This window comes from Bidens hawaiensis, unplaced genomic scaffold (genome assembly GCF_021521415.1).
Source record: "Bidens hawaiensis isolate Kalapana, Puna unplaced genomic scaffold, B.hawaiensis_p1.1 tig00026358_1, whole genome shotgun sequence".
Classification (NCBI taxonomy): Eukaryota; Viridiplantae; Streptophyta; class Magnoliopsida; order Asterales; family Asteraceae; genus Bidens; species Bidens hawaiensis.
In genome coordinates this window covers 210,753-231,532 of record NW_027505069.1, presented here as the reverse complement: position 1 = coordinate 231,532, position 20,780 = coordinate 210,753, and the positions used below count along the sequence as shown (strand labels likewise).

General features: G+C 41.5%; 1 pseudogene; it reads right to left on the bottom strand.

Moving 5' to 3' along the window:
• Nucleotides 1–7,015: 7,015 nt before the first annotated feature.
• LOC143610454 (SKP1-like protein 1B pseudogene) lies at nt 7,016–7,691 on the bottom strand (annotated as a pseudogene).
• Between the last annotated feature and the right edge of the window lie 13,089 nt (nt 7,692–20,780).

Below are 20,780 nucleotides of genomic sequence, written 5' to 3'. Positions count from 1 at the left end.
CTATAGTTTGGAAAGAGTTTGAGAAGTTTACTGATGAGGAAGACAAGAAAAAAGCAAGATGCAATCACTTCTCAATGGTTTTCAATGCAAACATGGCTACAAATGGAATAGCTTCATTGATAAGGCATCTTAGTTTATGTCCAAAACGTCCTGCTAATCGAGAGGTCGCTTAGAAGATGGTTACGGATAACTATAAATAAATGATTCAGTTCTTTTTTCTTTTCTCTAGACTTTATCTTTGTATTTGGTTTGAAGTTTGTTATCTTCTTTTCTCTAGACTTTATCTTTGTGTTTGGTTTGAAGTTTGTTATCGATCATGTTTGTTCTTCTTTGAAATAACAAGTGATTAAGTTCAATATCGATCAGATTATTTATGTTTTCATGGTATTTTTATATGATTGTATCAAAACTTGGTGTGTTTGAGTTACTGCTTGTTTTTGATATTCGGTAAACAACAATTAACAAACACGTTTTCACTAAGACATTTCATCGAACACTTGAAGTGCATACTAAATCAAACAATAAATTAAAACTATATTGATAAATTTTGGTTCAAATTTGAGAAATCAGAATATATTCAACTAAAAAGCAACAATCAAATATCAATTTCAACATAATCAAATAATACATTCAACTTAAGTTAAAGAATTTATAGAATTTTCACCTGACCAGTTGTTTGTGTTTAGAGTTACACAACAACAATGGCAGCAGCTTCACCTTCATCAAGCTCCTTTCACTCAAATCACCAATCACCATAACTGATCATCAAGCCAATTGATTGAAAGATTGAAAATCACCAGATTGAAAAATATTAAACGGGTGTCGGTCTTTTGTGAACATACCCGAGGACCGATCAGAATGAAGACCGATAACCAATCAGAACCATCGGTCATGTAGTCGGTTCTTATTTTCATATTAATCGTGTATCTGGTCGGGTCGGGTTTTACATTGTGCACACCCCTAAATTGTCGGCAACTAAAATCAATATATATATACATATATTTGACGCACGAAGAATAGATAAACAGAGAGGGGTTTCGTCAGCCGCAAGGAGAGAAGAACATCTGGGTTCGAACAGAGAGCGTCTGGGTTCAACACCTACTCTATCAAAAATCATTATTATTGGTTTGAATTTATTATTATCTTTATGAATTCATTATTTGAACCAATTTATTTTCTTTTGTTCATGAGCATGGTTGTTGGCGTTCATGAGTATGGTTGTTGGCTAAACCCTTAGACTGCCTAGGCTTGTGATGAACCATTGTTTGAAGTTTTATTTTATTTGGAATTTGCTTTTCGTTATGGTTATATGATTCCGTAAATTGTTTGGTTTATTTGATTGATGCGTATGTGTACTTGGTTTTGGTTGTTCTAATTTTATTATTCCACAAAATTCTTGGTGATTGTCTGTCATATAATAGGATTTTGTTAGGTCATCTACTGTGTGTTTTTGACTAGTTTATGATTGAATTCGAATAAGATCATAGGAATAATATTATTAGTCAAACGAATAAAAGTGTACTGCTAACCTAGAAAACTGTAAGGTGATAGGTTATTGTTAGATCTTTGTTAATTGAGATTGCTAGATTTAGTTCTTCGTAAGGAGTCCGTCTATGTTTGATTAATTAATATTGTCTAGCGAGTCAATTAAGTTTATCAAATTACCTTTGATTTCCGCGCTGTAAGGTAGGATTTCACTATAAAGGTACTCTATCATAATTAATTAGATAACTGTAAGGAAGTCTAATATTAAAATTGGTGTTTTTAAGAACTTAATAGAAATCCAAAGGTGTCTTCTTGAAGGGTCATGGGTCATGTTCGGGTTTTCTTTTAAGTGATTATTTTATGATCTCAATTCCATAACAAGCATTTTCCTAATAATTGATAACTGAAATTTTGGGGATTCTAGCATAGGTGGTTTTTCATTGTCATCTTATTTAAATCAATTAAAATTGTCTTTTGTTTATTTTACTTATTTTTGTAATTAGTTTAAATTTATGTTTCTTTTAAAGTAAAAACCCCCCTTTAATAATAATAAATAAATAGTCGTGTCAGTTAGTCGAGTCTAATTAATTAATTAATATACGTAATTTAAAGAGTCTCGTGGGTTCGATATCCGGACTTACTTAGCTTTACTAGAGTCGATCGGTTCACTTGCCGGTTAGTAGTTTAGTCGAGTTTTAAAAGTCTAGAGTATTACTTAGTGTCTAGATTAATGTAATTTAGTTAATAATTATTAGTCTACTTTTAGTACATCAAATGCAAACTTACTTTTTCATATATATGTTTAAGTCAAGTCATGAGACATGTTAGTCATGACAAGTGTGCTAAAAAAATATACACTCGGACAAGAATGGTACGAGAACTGTTGCTAAAATCGAGTTCAATACAAGTTATATCGTCACAGTCGATGTGCTAAAACCAAACCTTAGAGAGGTGTGTTAAAACCTAGTGGCCTAGTTAAAGGATTAGTAGCACCAAACTTCCCATTTAATCTTGTTTAGATAATTATATAATGTATGTTGAGGAAAGAGTAAACTTTTGTATAAACATACTCTCTATCCGATCATTTTTTTCTTTCTTTTCGTATTATTTTTATATTTTTCAGGTTGTTTGTAGTTGAGGAAAAGTAAACTTTATATAAAATAAGAGCACCCATGACGCAATAATTGTGGGTGTTGTTTGTCTTATATGGCATGCAATTAATGAGGAGGTAAATGACGGGATGCGTTGTGGAGGTTTCTTCGATCCGTTGAGAAGGGGTGGGAGGTTCGAGTCTGAAAACGTGCGGACAAACGAGAATGTTGAGGCCACCTCTCTCTCTCTCTATCTCATACATACATACAATACATACATACATACATTAACTATATGTATAAATATAGATATACGATTTTAATAATTTTTAATGGGTCTTATGTGGGCTTTGTGTTGTGAAATAAAATTTAATGTTTTTGAAAAAGTCTGAAATATGATATAACGATGATGTGATGGTATGTTAAAGTTCAACGTTGTGGGTGCCATGACAAACGATTGTTAAAGTTCAACGTTGTGGGTGCCATGACAAAAGTTATGGTGCCATGGTTAGTTATTTTCAAATGAATTTCTATATGAATAGTTAAAACACCCATCACCAATATTTTCTAAATTTTGACAATAGCCACACTTTAAATTACGAATAGCATTATGTGTGACAAACGGTAAGACAATGGCCACACCACAAACTACAAAAGAGTTTTTGACTAGCAAGTTCACATTTTTAGCCACATTGACAATAACCTACAGTGTCTATATGATATGATTAGCCACACCGTACCTCACTATGTGTGACGAAAAGTTTGACAATAGCACACTTTAAATTACGAATAACATTATGTATGACAAACGGTAAGACAATAGCCACACTATAATCTACAAAGGAGTGTTTGAGTGGCAAGTTCACATTTTTAGCCACATTGACAATAACCTCCAGTGTCTATATGATATGATTAGCCACACGGTACCTCACTATGTGTGACGAAAAGTTTGACAATAGCCACACTTTAAATTACGAAAAGCATTATGTGTGACAAATGGTAAGACTATAGCCACACTATAATCTACAAATGAGTGTTTGAGTGGCAAGCAAACATTTTTAGCTACTTTTAATGTAATATCCAGTGTCTATATGATATTTTTAGCCACTCTATTATTAAATTTAAGTGGTCATTTCTTTGCTATATCCACACGGTATAGGTCACAATGCAAGCTTAACACAACCCTATTGGCCACGTTATTATAAAATTCATGTGGCTGAAATATGAATTCATGTGGCTCTGTACGTGCAATGGTCACTCATAGTAAATAGTCATGTGACCATTTTCTACCGTTTAGCCACACTTATTGAAGAGGATTCTTGATGGCCAGCAACTAATGCCTGTACCCTTAGGCACACTTATAACCACATAAGGCCAATAAAAACTGTGTGTGGCCATATCATACCCACGGTGTCGCAACCTTTGGTCACACATGACCTGAACCAGATGTGTGTGGCTAAAGGCCTACGGCCACACTTTTTTCGTGTAACCGAAGGTCAATTTTCACGTAGTGCACCCTAGCCATGCTCTTCTTCGTTCCAACCTCCAGAAGGAACTTTCCGATACGAAACTCTCAACTGGAAGCGCAAGGTACATCGCCTCATCTGCTCATTTACCGTGAATTGATTCCAATTTAGCTTCGAATTAGGTCAAATTCACATAACTGAGTTGTCATTTACGGCATCGAGACTGAAAGAAAGAAGAAGAAATGAGGGCTCCACATGAAACTTATTCTTGTTTGGTTGCAGGCTCAGAGAAGCATAAGATGTTCAAAAGGTAAAACAATACTGAAATAGACAAAAACTAACATGCAACAAAACATAACAGGTTTGGCAACTTACACCTGCACGCAAAAAAACACATTCTTTTGGCAAGACTAGGACATCACGAAGACGAAGATCAAACCAATTTTGTAAAAAGTCCTTGCGAACATCATGTAAAACACAAAAGACCCTGTCATAGTTGCACTTGTCAAAATAACTTTTATATATGTTTACCGTCTACTGTACTACTACTGGTTGTGTGTCGTTATTGGCCTATTGTATTGTTTATTGGGTCAAACTAACTTTGTTGTGCTTTTGGAGTTTATCACTTATGCATCAATCAATCAGTTGATCAAAACCGTATTCAACACGACATGAGACATCGAAACCCCCCGCCGCAACGCGACGGGTGGGTTAGCCAACTAGTGTATATTTAAATGTGTATATGTATGTATATGTATTATGCATGTATGTATGTGTATTATGCATATGCCCTGCTTGGGTGCGCGCATATAATGTGTATATGTGTGAACCCTCAGGTGGGCTAAAGTGAAATTGCACTAATTTTGACGTTATTTTACTAATCTCGTGAAAATAACGTTAAAAGTGGCGGAAGGTTAATCAGGCATCATGTGGTAGCGTTGATAGCCGAAAGACAAGGGTACATGCACCAATCGGCCGGTGTCCCAATGGTTGAGTGTTATGTGCCTTATGTCCAAGGCTTGATGCAAAACTACCATCGAGCTGGAGGTCTCACCGGAAACAGCCTCTCTATTCCTACGGGGTAGAGGTAAGGCTGTCTACATCTTACCCTCCTCAGACCCTACCATAGCTTTGTTATTGGTGGGATATACTGAGTACGATGATGATGATGATGATGATGATGATGATGATGTATGTGTATTATGCATGTATATTTGTGTTGTGTTTAATTTTTTATTTGTATATTTATTTTTGTATTTGGATGTTTATTTTGTGTATTTGTATACTTATTAATGTATATGTATTTGTATTTCTATGTAGGTGTTGGAGATATTGCACCCATGATAATGCTTATGCAAAGGTCAGGTTTATGATAAGTTAGAAGAACTGAAATATGATGAAAACCGCACTTGAAAGTATGACCAGGTCGCGAATGCTAAACACTAATTTAAGGCTAATGTAGCACTAGAGAGAGAGAATAAAGTTTTGTCTTAATAATACGTTAAGAAGAGTACTTTGGCATGTTATAGTTTGAAGAGACAGACTACAATATGAGAATTTAACAAAAAGAGGATGATAACACTAATTAAATAATGAGTAAAGGATTGCGTAGTTGATCTTAATTTCACCCACTTTAATCTCAATATCACCCTTAATTTGTACCTCTATCTCTTTACTTAATCTTAATAAAACCCTTTACATTGCTAGTTTTAATGTGATTGCTGATTAAAAGATCACATGGATTTTAATACAAAGTAGGTTATCATGCTTAGGTTTACATGGCAATTGACTAAACCAAATAACTAATTCAGTTTATAACTTGCCAACACATGATTTGACATGATTATATAAATGGGTTATACGTGTTGTACTCGGATTACATGAATTTAAATGTGTTTGGAGTAGCTAGTTATGGTTGATGTTTACAACACGAAATAATATGGGTCGTGCTTTACTTCACCAATTTTTATCAAAATGAGTCTCTTTTTTCTAAAGTTACATCTTGTCACTCCTAATTCTATTGGTTAAGAAAAATTTATATTCTAAGTTTTCTGTTAGAAACATTAAAGACTATCATGTCTAATGTGGTGTAATAGTAGGAAGCGCGAGTTCTTTAATGAAGACCCAAGTTTGATCCCATTGACAACGCTTTGGGAAGGGAATGAGTGGCTCAATGAAAAAAAGGCCTCGTCCGGGTTTTTCCATCAGTGGTCCTTTTGGCGGGTGAATTTTCCCAAAACTTAAGATAACTTGAAGGTGTTTTAGGACTCTGTAAGGCTGGGTTGTGCCAGCTGATGGTTGCCTAATTTTTTCATTAGGTCACACCGTACGAAGTAATTAGGCAATTATCTATTTATTGGCCGTTAAAAAAACATTAAAAGCTAATAAAATTTACATTTCCTATCTAAAAACTTACATATAAAAAAGAAACATGAATTTATAAATTATGCCTGTTAAACCATGCTTCTCTTCTCTGCTGGGCTAAAAACACCGAAATCACAATAAACGGTTGGACCCAAATTTCTGTTTTTTATTGTATTTTTTATCAAATCCCAATTAATAATTTGAAAACAATGGGTCCTAGTGTAAAGTATCAAATAATTTCGATATCTTTCGTCAAAAGATATACATCCAACTATACATTTAAACAAGAGAAGATACAAACAAATATCTAGGAAATCAGTACATCTCTAGGAAATCAGTACATCAAATAAATATATTTTCTAGCAAATGCAGGGCATAATCCGATAAACCGTTCTAGAACCAGGCCATTAGGGTGTAGCGTCGTTCTCGGTTGGACTTTGATTATTAATTAATTTAAATCCCTGATTGTCTATAGATTTCTTCAACCAATTGCAATATACGACTGTATTTTGATCGAGAATATATAAACTGATATTAATAATCACCTTAATATAATTATAAGAAAAAAAAAATCAACATATTATAAGTACCAAGATTTGCATAAAACCAAAACATCAAAGCCAAGTAAACATTACAACTAATAATGAATAATAATCAGGATAGATCTTCACTCAAATGCCCATGCATTCTCGCGGCGAACTTCAGCTTCTTCCTCGGGTGTGTAGTCATTCTTGATGTTGAACGTCTTGCGAATCTCATCAGGAGTTTTGCCCTTATCATGTCAGCCACCATTTGACAGGTCAAGTTCAGTAAGCCTTCGATGTCGAGGTAGTTTGCAGCCAGAATTAGATCAAAAAGAGTGGCTTGATCCACTTTAACAAATTCAGAATCAAACGCTTTCAGATCCTCATCATTGTTGTTCTCGGATGATTCCACGTGCTTCTTACAGTACTCGATAACACTGGCCAAGATCTTGCTGGTGACGTTAGGGAGTGGAATGCCAGAGCCAGCACAGTCATCTTCAATCATATGTTTGATTGTTTGTGATTGCAACGCCACCACTTCTTCAACCTCGAAGGTTTCTCCGTCCGAACTCTTCAACACGATGGTCTTTTGCGACGACGACGACATCTTTTGTTATTAGGCTTAGGGTTGTGAATGAATTGAGAATGAGAAACGAGAGAGGGGTAGAAGGGGTTTTTATAGGATGGGATGGCGGTGCTTTGCCGGAAATATCGAATTATGATTTTCAGTTTGACCTTTATAGTTTTAAATTGTTGCATCGGGGTCCATAGAGTTAATTAGTTAATTAATAATTGAAATATTTACATTAAGTTTTGTACTAAATCAACAATGTTCGTCCTTGTTTTAAATTTTAAATGTGTCGTGATAGAATGCTCGTTTAATTGATTGATTATTTCACTCCTTCAAAAAGTTATTTATAAATCCTTTTTATTAATTATAATTACATAATTTAAATTGTGACAACTACATTTTTTTAACGATCGAACAATAAAGGCAATCTATCCGAGGTAACCTAATGGCAAAAGACGACCCCATACACTTGTAATCGAAGACAACCGTAAGTAGCCAAGTCCACCATCTCATGTATCGATAAATTGAAAACTCGTCGGTCGAAGGCCTACTGCAATAAAGCTCGGTTGAGATCGGAATCGAACTTGAGACCTTGTAAATTCCGGCACAAATCTTCACTTCTTCTCCAATATATGTTGAGCTTAGCTCATTATTAGTTGAAGGGGTATGTACCCGCCTTAACATCAAGCGGGGCGGGTCAACCCACAAGATATAGACAAGAATCTTGAAATCAGGATGTCATGAAGACACAAAGCCAAAACCTATGCGCAAGCGCATGAAACATCTGCGCGTGGCGCATATCACATATGCGCAAGCGCAAGCGCAAGCGGGGTGGGTCAACCCACAAAGCCAAAACCTATGCGTAAGCGCATGAAACATCTGCGCGTGGCGCATATCACATATGCACACAACACACACATTTAGTGTGAGAATAAAGAGAAGACCTTGCGCATCCCCGGGATAGACGCATAAAGGCCGCGCGTAAGCGACACACAACAAATGAGACAATAGTCTAATCCAAATCAGGATAAGGACAACCATGATTGTACTCATCAGACAACCTTCCAGAAGGTATCTTTTAAGGAATAAAGAATGTGCTGATGTTGACAGCTGCCAGTGAAGGGTGGACAACTCAGCAAAGCCCATGTGCCACCACGTGATAGCACATGGGTCAGGTGAAATACCTTGGTCAAAGAATAATCAATGAAAAAGCACCAGGTGTCCTAAGTATACGTGGCGCGAAGCAATAGGAGGAGGCCAAAAAGGCCCTAATTGGGTCTGAGCCCAATCATTGGAAACCCTAATACTATAAATACCACACCACCTCCACAGTTTGAGCCAGGCAAGAAAATATATTCTAAGTCCTTCACTCATTTTCATTTCCTGATTACCCTTCTCCTACAATATCTGATTCTCACACCGGAGGGTTACCCCAAAGAGGACCCCTCTGTCCCTTTCTGAGGGGTAAGCTCACGGTGCTGTTCGTTTTGTAGGTGGAAGAACTCGTATCTCGGAAAACCATCGGTGATATAACCCACTCGTACCCGAGGAACGTTGAATCGTATACAAGTAAGTCGATCCACGCTTCTTTATTGGCGCCATCACCTGTTACAACGGCAACAAAACCAGTATTTCATCAATTTTCTCTCTGAAAATCTTCACCACGGTTTCCGGTGTTCGAAACAACGATCAAGTTCTGGAGGATAATGAGCTTGAGGATGTTAATGAGGGACATCAGGTTCTGAGGGCGCCGCGTGACACTGCGCGCACCACCAGTAACCATCCCTTCAACACAACTCCTCATAGTCAAACTGAAACTCCTCCAGACGATCTCACGTTCCAAAATCTGATTGGTACAAAACAAAAAGGACCAATGGGCCCGGAAGTTGAAACCAATGACCCTAAAGAATGGCTCATAAAAGAACAACGGCGTTTAATTGACAAATACAATGAGTTGGTAAAACACAAAAAGTTAGCCGATTTAACACAAAGGCTCGCATTTGATAAACAAACCATTCAGGGAACAACAAAAAAGACGCGCGCGCCGGAAGACGGTCATTCTGTTCACACCGAACAAGCTGATATTAGTGATGAGGAAGAGGTGCACAGCATGAAGAAGACGCGAGATACTCATGCAGGAGGTTCACAGCTTCGCACACACATGCACATAGCACCTGGAGCCAAAGCCGATATGGATTTATACACACCATACAACCCACAAGCGAAAGGGCAAGTGGACGTAACCACACCATATAGGCCAGCCATCTTGGTAAAACATTCAAAATTCGCTGAGCGCATTGCGAAGGCTCCCATTCAACACAAAACCAAGATGCCAAGTGGTTTAGGCAAGTACGATGGTACAACAGATCCAGATGATTTCTTACAAGGTTTTTATAACACTGGAAACTTAGAAAGCTGGACGATGCCAACATGGTGTCACATGTTTGCTCGCTGCCTCACGGGTGTAGCGCGTGTCTGGTTCGAAAGCTTGCCGACAGGACAAATCGATGGGTTCGAAGAGCTATTGGAAAAGTTCCAGGCTCACTTTGTACAGCAGCGCAGACACACGCGCGACCCCGATGACATCATGCACTGCGTACGCGGGAATGATGAAACCATTGAAGACTACATAACTCGTTTCAATCAGGAATCTCTTGCAATTGGAGGCATCACTGAACAACTCTTGCGCGTGGCCTTTATATAAGGTGCGCGCAGTGATCAACTCCGCAGAGCTCTCGTGAGCAGAGAAGGCCACTTGGGTTAAGCTTATGGAAGCATCGCGAGTCTTCGCGCGAAATGAAAAACAAATTGCCCAAGACAGAGCAAGAGATAAAGGGCATCAAACAGGAGCACCACGCAACAATGAAAGGAGGGGCAAACAAAACTCCGTTTGGTCCAGGTTGCAACAAACCAATTATTCTCCCGCAGAAAAGCAAGCGCAACAAAGTTCACCCCAACCCCAAAAAGATATTCTTAATCGCGGAGAAGGTGACAAGAAGGAAGGCGGCAGAGAGCCTAACAGACCTCTACCAAGAATATGGACTCCCCTCACCAAAACGCCCTCGCAAGTGTTAAGCACAGAGAATGTCCAGTTTAAAAACCGCAGGCCATTACTCCATAAGGGACCACCGAACAGTGGCAAATATTGTGAGTTTCACAAATCCACAGGGCACAACACCGATGCATGCCATCATTTGAAGGATGCGATCGATAAAGATGTGAAATCAGGCAAGTTGGCTCACCTGGTAAAAAATCCAAGACCAGAGAACGAACAACCAGACGGAGCCTCAGCCAGTAAAAAATTCAAAAGAATCTGTGTAGCTGAAGGAAGAAGGCAAGGGCAAGGATCGAGGAAGAGAAGCGCACAAATCCAAGGGGATTGGCGCGAGCAACAAGTAATCTTTCCAAGAATCAGAGGAGGCCCGTCTATCAGCAGTCCTCTAGTCATCACTGCACACATCGCTCATTATGAGGTGTCAAGAGTCCTGGTGGACACCGGTAGTGAGTCAGACATCATGTATGAGCAATGTTTCAGGAAGTTGGATCCAGCAGACCAAGCAAGGCTCAAAGTTGTGAATGCACCAATCTCGGGGTGTCTCAAACGAAATTATTCACCCCCTAGGTCAGATACAATTCGAACTAACTATGGGGGATGAGAAGCACAAGCGAGCTGAAATTGTCAACTTCCTGGTCTTGCCCACCACTTCATGCCATAGTATGATCTTGGGTAGAGGAACGATTGCCCAATTCAACGCCATACCGTCACCAGCGCATGGCGCGTTGGGATTCCCAACACAAACAGGAGTAACATTTGTGTACCGAGATCATTTATGCGCAATAATAAGTATACCTCGAGAGGGGAGAATGAAGCTTCCAGTAGCAAACAACGCGCCAGAGGAATGGATTCTCAACCCAAAATTCTCAGAACAAACAATCACAATCGGAGCTACGATATCAGATGACACAAGAGTGAGAATGAAAAGATTGCTCACAACGTATATGTCAGTCTTCGCGTGGCAACATTCTGATATGACTGGGGTTCCGCGAGACCTGGCGCAGCACTCTCTCAACACATTCAAGTCTGTAGAGCCAATTGCTCAAAAGAAAAGAGTCATGGGAGACGAGAAGGCAAAGGCCATGAATGAGCAAGTAGAAGATCTACTGCGCGCGAATATCATTCGCCCAATACGATACCAAACATGGGTAGCCAATCCTGTGATGGTAAAGAAGAGCAATGGGTCATGGAGAATGTGCATTGATTTCAAGGACCTCAACAAAGCGTGTCCAAAAGATTGTTACCCCCCTCCCAAACATTGACATGAAGGTGGACTCTGTGGCGCCATTTAAGCTCAAATGTTTCCTGGATGCCTTTAAGGGCTATCACCAAATTCAAATGGCACCACAGGATGAAGACAAGACTGCTTTCAGAACTGACAATGGTGTTTTCTGTTACACAAAAATGCCCTTTGGTTTGAAGAATGCAGGAGCCACTTACCAAAGACTCATGGATGCAGTTTTCAACGAGCAGATTGGAAAAAACTTAGAAGTCTACGTGGATGATTTGGTGATTAAAAGCAGGGAGGAAAAACAAATGCTCAAAGACATCGAAGAAACCCTTCGGCGCCTAAAGGAAGTAAACATGAAGCTCAACCCGAGCAAATGCACATTCGGCGTGGAAGAAGGGAAATTTCTCGGCGTAATGGTCACCAAGGATGGTTTCAAGGTAAATCCAGAGAAGGTGGAGGCTATCCTCGGCATGCCCTCACCATCCACCATGAAGGAAGTTCAAAAGTTGAATGGTAGATTGGTATCAATTAACAGGTTCCTAGCAAACCATGCAAGCAAATCTACCCCATTCATTAACACATTGAGAAATTGCTTAAAGAAAAGCCAATTCAAGTGGACGCCTGAGGCCGAGCAAGCTTTCAGTGAGATAAAAGAATGTCCGATAAATCTGCCTGTGCTCACAGCTCCACTACCTGGTGAAACTTTAACGTTGTACCTGTCAGCCGGAGAGCGCGCCATTGGCGCAGTATTATTGGTGGATCGCAAGGGAATCCAAACACCAATTTATTATGTAAGTCGGGTGCTGACAGATCCTGAGACGCGCTACACCATCATAGAAAAGTTAGTTTTATCACTAACGCATGCGTCGCGCAAGCTTCACAGATATTTCAATGGTCATTCTATTGAAGTCCTGACTGATTACAACATCCAGCAAGTCTTGCGACGTCCCGCGCTCCCAGGAAGGCTGACAAAATGGGCGCTGGAATTAGGGGAGCACACGATCACCTATAAGCCTCGTCCAGCAATCAAGGGACAAGTCTTAGCTGATTTCATCGCAGAAATCCCTGAAGGAAAAGTCGAAGAGGCTCGGCGCGAAGTAGACCCTCCGCAAGCCAATAATGAAGAAAACGTTTGGAGATTATTCACTGATGGAGCTTCAAACAACGAAGGGTCCGGCGCAGGCCTCAAACTGGTGGATCCAGAAAATCATGAGTATACTTACGCAATCAGGTTGGATTTCAAGAGCACCAACAATGAAGATGAGTATGAAGCCCTGCTGGCTGGTTTGCGCATCGCGCACAAGTTCGGAGTTAAAAAGCTAGAGGCTCATGTAGATTCATACCTGGTAGCAGCACAAGTCAATGGCCTGTATGATGCCAAGGAGAACACCATGCCTCTATATCTAGAGCGGGCGAAGAAACTCACCGAACAATTTGACTTTTTCAGAATCATACACATTCCGCGCAGTGAAAATAAGTCTGCCGACACGCTAAGCAAGATGGCATCAACCAGCTTCGATCATTTTGGCAAAGATGTCAGGGTGGAAGTAATGAGCAACCCGTCAGTGGGAGCGAAGTCTGTTCTTGTAATTCATACAACACCTTCATCATGGATAACTCCAATAATGGAATTCTTGAAGGAGGGAAAGTTACCAGACGATCGCGCACAGGCGAGGAAGATAAGACACAAGTCGCAGAACTACGAAATGCTCGATGGTACGTTATATCGACGCTCTTATCTTGGACCACTCATGAAATGCCTAGACGTTGAGGAAGCAAGCTATGTGATCAGAGAGATACACGAAGGAATCTGTGGAATACATGCTGGCCCGCGCATGGTGGTCGCCAAGGCAATGAACGCAGGTTACTATTGGCCAGGCATGTACTTGGACGCGTTAAAAGAGATCCAAAAAATGCGAAGCGTGTCAGAGCTATGCGCCAAATACCATGCGGCCAAAGAACAACTTGATTCCGGTGACCTCTGCATGGCCTTTCCACAAGTGGGCAATCGATATTGTGGGTCCCTTACCACAAGCGCCAGGGCGAGTAAAGTTTTTGGTAGTGACAGTAGACTATTTCACAAAATGGGTTGAAGCCAAGCCACTGGCAAAAATCACAGCCGAGGCAATGAAGCAATTTATTTGTAGCCACATCGTATGCCGTTTTGGCCTGCCCATGGAAATCGTGAGGGACAATGGCAAACAATTCACTGAAAGGAAGATATCCAGTTGGTTCAAGGAATTACACATCAATCAGGTCTTCACTTCAGTATACCACCCTCAAGGGAATGGCCAAGTGGAACGCGCGAACCAAAGCTTGCTGAATGGGCTGAAGAAAAGGTTGGAGGGAGAGTCCCATGCATGGGTCGAGGAGCTACCTAATGTCCTGTGGGCGCACAGGACATTAAGCAAAACCAGCAATGGCGAGTCCCCGTTCAGCCTAACCTATGGAACGGAGGCTATGATTCCAGCAGAGATTGGATGCCCATCCTATAGAGTGCTCATGATGAGTAAGACGGATAACGAGCAAGAAAGGAGGTTGGATCTCAATTTACTTGAAGGACGCAGAGAGGCGGCTATCATCAGTGAAGCCAAATACAAGAAAAAGCTAGAAAAATACTTCAATCAGCGCGTGAGAGAATGCCACTTCAAGAAGAATGATTTTATCCTTCGGAACAATGAAGCTAGTCGCGCAATATCCCCGGGAAAGATGTCTCCCAACTGGGAGGGACCTTACAAGTCTCGGAAGAATTGGGAAAAGGCGTATACGCTTTAAAAGATTTAAATGGAAAGAAGATCCCGCGCGCATGGAACGCAGCACAACTTAGAAAATGTTTCATGTAAAAGTTGTCAAGTTTGTAATTAAGGCTTTTTAAGCCATTATGAATAATGATACGCTCTATATGCGTTTTATTACCTTTTGCATACATGTTTCAAACTTCCCATTTATTAATTTTGAACAATATGACAACATTGTATTGACATCAAACTAAAAATAAAACGAAGTAAAACATACATGCGCGAGCTTCAAGCTCAGACGCGTTAACGAGTTTTAACTCTAAAACGTCAAGGCCTTAGCCCAATAATATGAGCCTTAGCTCAAATTACTCATAGCATCCATCCTACGTATTGCGCAGCTGGACCATAAAAATACATAAGCACAACTAAGGCAAAGCACATGCCAAAGCATAGTTGTTAAGGTCTCAGATCGGGGCCGCGCATGGGATTATAATGGATATAGGCAGAGTAACACATACTGACACGTACAGGCTAAAAAACTCATTCATAATTCCCTATAATAAATGCACGATAACGTCGCGCAAAAGAGGAATAATGAAATGCCAAGACACGTGTCAGCATATTCAGAATATCGCAAAATAACTTGAAATATGACAACTGTTAAGGATTAAGTAAAAATAATTTCCTTACAACCTTGTTCAAGTTTCAATGTGTAAGCATACCTTATATTCAACAAGCACACATGCAATATAAAGAGATGAATTGGGAATGCGCAAGATACGAATAAGGGAAAAACAAAATTTCATTCCGAAACATAGAAGTTTACAAATTTACAAATGATGAAGTAAAAATTACAAAAAAAAAACAAGAAGGGCTTTTCAAGTCTCTATGTTAATATCAGCCTCTTCATCTTCCTCATCATTATTCCCTCCCTCAGCATCTGGCGCAGCCCGCTCCTCGTCATCTCCAAACTTACCATAATCAAGCTGTTCGTCTCGAATATAGTCGTCTTCTGTCATGATAGCGTCAGGAGTAGGTCCTTTGGCCACGCCAGAGCTGCTGGCAGAGGTAGCGTTGCCCGCGCCATCATCATTGCCACCAGTCCCTTCACATTCATCAAGTAATTTCTTTAAAGCGCCAAGATCGGGCTGGTCAGCAAGCGCGGCTATCTGCAAGTCACAAGGAATAACATAAGTACAAAAGATTATGAAAATAAGTCAAGTAAACTCATTAAGGTTAAAATACCTGCTCAAGGATGGGAATTGGAGTATTCAAGTACTTCTCCCCCACCTCAGCCATGTCAGCGCAGACAGTGTCGAGCTGATAAGGGTAGTCGGATGGATTCTTCTTTAGCATGCCATATTCATAAATATCCTTAAACCCCTCAGCCCGACCCACCAAGCGCGACGACGCATTACAGTCCATCACAAGGGTCTGAAACTCGTCTGAGTATTTCATGGCATAAGCGCAACGAGTCACACCCTGTGAAATCAGCCATTGACGGTCCTGCGCGAGGGAAGAAACAGACGTCTCAAGAGCAGGAATCTAAGAGTTTAACAACTTAACAGTTTCCTTGGCTTGTTTTAGCTCTTCTTTGTCAGACGCTGCTGCCGCCAAGGCTTCATTCTTTTCCGCTCGCGCAGCATCGAGCTCTTCCTTCATGCGCGCAACCTCACTCTCCAATAAAGATTTTTCAGTATTAACCTGCGCAATAGTTTGGTCACGCGCCTCCATTGCCAACTCCAGGTCACGCGCTCGACGCGCGTACTTGGCCGCATCTGCCTCTGCCACTTGCAGTTTCTCCCGCGCAGCTTGCTGCTCAAGCCCGCGCTTCACAAAAGCAGCGTTGGAACTTGCCCGGTTCTCGCTAAGTTCTGCTTGGAGTTTCTCAGCTTTCTCTCGGGCATCAGAAAGATTCCAAGCAGAAACCTTAGCCTCTTGCTTGGCCTCCGCAAGGGCATCACGTACTTTTATATAATCATTGCGAAGCTCTTGGGAGGCAGCAAAAAGGCAGACCCAGCAAAAAGGTGATCATTAAGCAAATCCACGCGAGCGCGGTCCTCTTGAAACCTCCTTTCAGCTGGAGGAACAGAGTGAGCCCAGAAGTCTTCACATACGCCCAAGGATTGGAATGAGCTCTCTTCAGTGATACTCCAGCTCGGGATGTATATGTGATCGGCTCCCTACAAACACAAAGCAATGCAAAGAAACGTTTTAGTTATCTACACACTAATTTGGAAGTCTGAACAGCGGAGCAAAATAAACTTATACCTGAGGAGAACCGGCAGAAAGATTAGCGCCAGCTGATGAGCTCCTGCTTGCCCCATGAGAAAAGGCTGCGCCACGAAATCTCGTGGCGCTATAGGGCTTACGCGGCCACCATCAGAATTTTCAAAATTAACCTCCTCATCATCCTCTATAACAGGTCTCTTCTCCTGCGACTTGGAAGAATCAAAAATAGTCTCACGAGGAGGGCTGCGCGCAGGAGGAGGTGAGGGAGGTCTTGACGCTGATAGAGCAGCGCGAAAAATAGTCTCCTGCTCCTTAGTGATCCCAATGAGGGGAGATTCAGTACTTGTTGGAGCAGGAGCAGAACTAACGGCGCCAGCGCTAGCAGTGCCACCAGCAGCTTGTGTGCCAGCTATAATTCCTATGACAAAACCAACAAGGAGAAAAGATTCATGACTTGAACTAAAGGAAAAAATCAGACAATCAAAGCGCAATAAATACCTTGGCGCACCGCAGTCCGCGAGTTAAGCATCGCCATGAAGTCCATTTTCCCCCTTTTTGAAGGCAAAACAGATGACTTCAAAACAACCTTCGGCATAGCCTTGGCACCTTGCTGCGCCTGAGGTTGAGCCACCAACATTGCCGGCTCTACAAACATTTGAGTGAACAAAGCCTCATTATTAACTCTATCGGAATCACGCTCATAAAACCACAAAATATAAACAAAGTATACCTGTTGGAGAAGACGAAACAGCAGGCGCAGCACCGCTTCCCTTGTCCGCCGTGCGCAGAGATGAGGTGGCAGCACCATACCTCGTGTGGACTGGAGGATTGCCCACACCTTGAGGCAAAGAAGACGAGGAAAACTTGGAAGTAAAACCCTTGGTTTTCTCAAGTCCCTTCACTTGAGTAGGAGGAAGATTCTGGGCAACAGAGGCATCATCTTTTTTCTGTTTTTTACTGGCCCCTGCGTCAGTTTTGCCTTTAGCCTTGCACTTGAGTTTTTGCGCTTCAGCTTCTTCCTCCTCCCCTTCCTCTTCCACAGGCTCCAACTCATAAGTAGCGAGCGCATCTACAATACGCGCAACAAAAATGTTAAAACCAAATTTGGTATTCTAAGGGCCTAAACACAAATACAAGGGCTTACCAGGCACGTCGCTGTCAAATCAAAATTCTAAGTCGACAGGGATGAACATATCATCGAAGCGAAAAGGAAAACCACTTCCCCAGCGTTCAGGGCGACAGAGCCACCTTCTGTATGCTCGTCATAGGCGGCGTGGATGTATTCCTTGCTTTCTGCATAAAACAAGACAAGTGATATCAGCAAAACGAATTATACTCGCGCAAAATTAATGCAATGAACAAACAACCCACCTGAGCCATCAACATAGATGACAGGCTCAGTCTCGCTGTCAGTCCACCTCTTGCTCATACAAACCCCCACCAACGCTTCCTCGCAAATATTCTTGGCGGGGGATGGTTCAGCAGTTAATGTTTTAACCCACGCGCCAGATGGATTCTTAAGAACGTCATCATCCGCGGGCGAGGAAGTAATCGCGCGCATGGTCATACGAATGGGAATAACACCAGCCTTGATAAAAAAGAATTTTTCAGCCCAGTCATGAAGGCTTTTGAAGCTAACAGTACAGCACTTAACCTTCTGACTGCGTGGTGTGAATGAGAACCAAGAATCTTGGATTTTCGGCTTATAAAAATATTGAAAGCGCCGAGGGGTGGGTTCCTCGCGCTGAGCTTTGCACATGAACTCAAATTGGGTCATGCGCACTAATCCACAGGGATGGACTTGAGATATATGAATCCCATAAAATTGGAGGAGCGCACCTATAAACCTCGTCATCGGAAGACGAAGATTACAGTGGGTGAAAAAGTGAGAATATAAAGAGATATAGCCGGCGGGAGGATCCGCCGCCGTTTGCCCGGTCGCCGGGAGCAGACAACCATACTCAGGGAGAAAACCCTGAGAGGCGACGAGATTATCAAAATCAGGTTGTTTCAACTTGCAGGGAATCTCATCCCATCTCTTCACCGCCTTGTTCTTCCCTCCCTCCTCCGACGAGGCCTCGGCAACCCTAGTACCCTTGCCGGTTTTCTTTAAAGTAGACATAACCACAGATTTTACACGGCTTTTACTAGGGGAAATTGTGGTGTCTGGGTTATCAGACATACAATTGCGAATCGAACAATATGGTCACTTTAAGCACGGAATTCAGGGACAAAGACGAAAGCTCTTAATCGGAATGTAAATGATAGGCAAAAGCTCTGAAAATGATAGTGGAGATGAAGAAAAAACTGTTCAAAAGGTTTGGTTTTATAGGCCCAGGAGAGAGAGAGAGAAACAAGTAATAATCAGATCTACGCTCACGCGCCCCCACTCGCAGGCGTAGGTCAACATAAGCGCGACACGTGTTCCTGACACTGTATGAGGAGACGTGAAAAGCCACTGTAGCACCTCGAGCACACGAAAGGTCTGACACATAACGTCTCCATTTCTGATGCATGTCAACACCAACCAACCACGTGTATTGACGATTCGTTTTAACCAAAGGGATGGAATTTCGCGCAACGCGCGTACAAGAAAAGAAAAAGAAAAAACAAGCCCTATTGAAAAAGCAAACTATTATGTCTAATATCTATCTTACCTCGCTCGCGCGAGACAAGACACACATTAGACTGGGGGGGCTTGAAGGGGTATGCACCCGCCTTAACATCAAGCGGGGCGGGTCAACCCACATGATATAGACAAGAGGCTTGAAATCAGGATGTCATGAAGACACAAAGCCAAAACCTATGCGCAAGCACATGAAACATCTGCGCGTGGCACATATCACATATGCGCAAGCGCAAGCGCAAGCGGGGTGGGTCAACCCACAAAGCCAAAACCTATGCGCAAGCGCATGAAACATCTGCGCGTGGCGCATATCACATATGCACACAACACACACATTTAGTGTGAGAATAAAGAGAAGACCTTGCGCATCCCCGGGATAGGCGCATAAAGGCCGCGCGTAAGCGACACACAACAAATGAGACAATAGTCTAATCCAAATCAGGATAAGGACAACCATGATTGTACTCATCAGGCAACCTTTCAGAAGGTATCTTTTAAGGAATAAAGAATGTACTGATGTTGACAGCTGCCAGTGAAGGGTGGACAACTCAGCAAAGCCCATGTGCCACCACGTGATGGCACATGGGTCAGGTGAAATACCTTGGTCAGAGAATAATCAATGAAAAAGCACCAGGTGTCCTAAGTACACGTGGCGCGAAGCAATAGGAGGAGGCCAAAAAGGCCATAATTGGGTCTGAGCCCAATCATTGGAAACCCTAATACTATAAATACCACACCACCTCCACAGTTGGAGCCAGGAAAGAAAATATATTCTAAGTCCTTCACTCATTTTCATTTCTTGATTACCCTTCTCCTACAATATCTGATTCTCACACAGGAGGGTTACCCCAAAGAGGACCCCTCTGTCCCTTTCTGAGGGGTAAGCTCACGGTGCTGTTCGTTTTGTAGGTGGAAGAACTCGTATCTCGGAAAACCATCGGTGATATAACCCACTCGTACCCGAGGAACGTTGAATCGTACACAAGTAAGTCGATCCACGCTTCTTCATTAGTGTTTTATAGTTATACTTAATCATATTAAAAAACCAAATGTTGCTTGTAAGTATGAAATGCTATGCTAAAAGTAAAGTTTTAGAGTCTTAGATCTCCACGTCTCATGTTTAGGGTGCGTGTTTAGATGAAGGAAAGAAGTAGATATAAAGATAAAGACATAACACCACGAGATAAAGAGAATGTAACCAGAACTAGAGAGCTAGAAAGTGTGATACTCCACGTCGTATGGCAGGCTTCCTGCTCAAATGCCTTGCTAAAGGAGCTCGATTTCCTAAGCCTGGCATTTCAGCGACAAGGAGTTCCAAGCTGAATACTGGTGCCGATTTCATAACCCTAGAAACCTAGAAACCGATCACAACATTGGAGTTCAAAAATGTTGGCTCG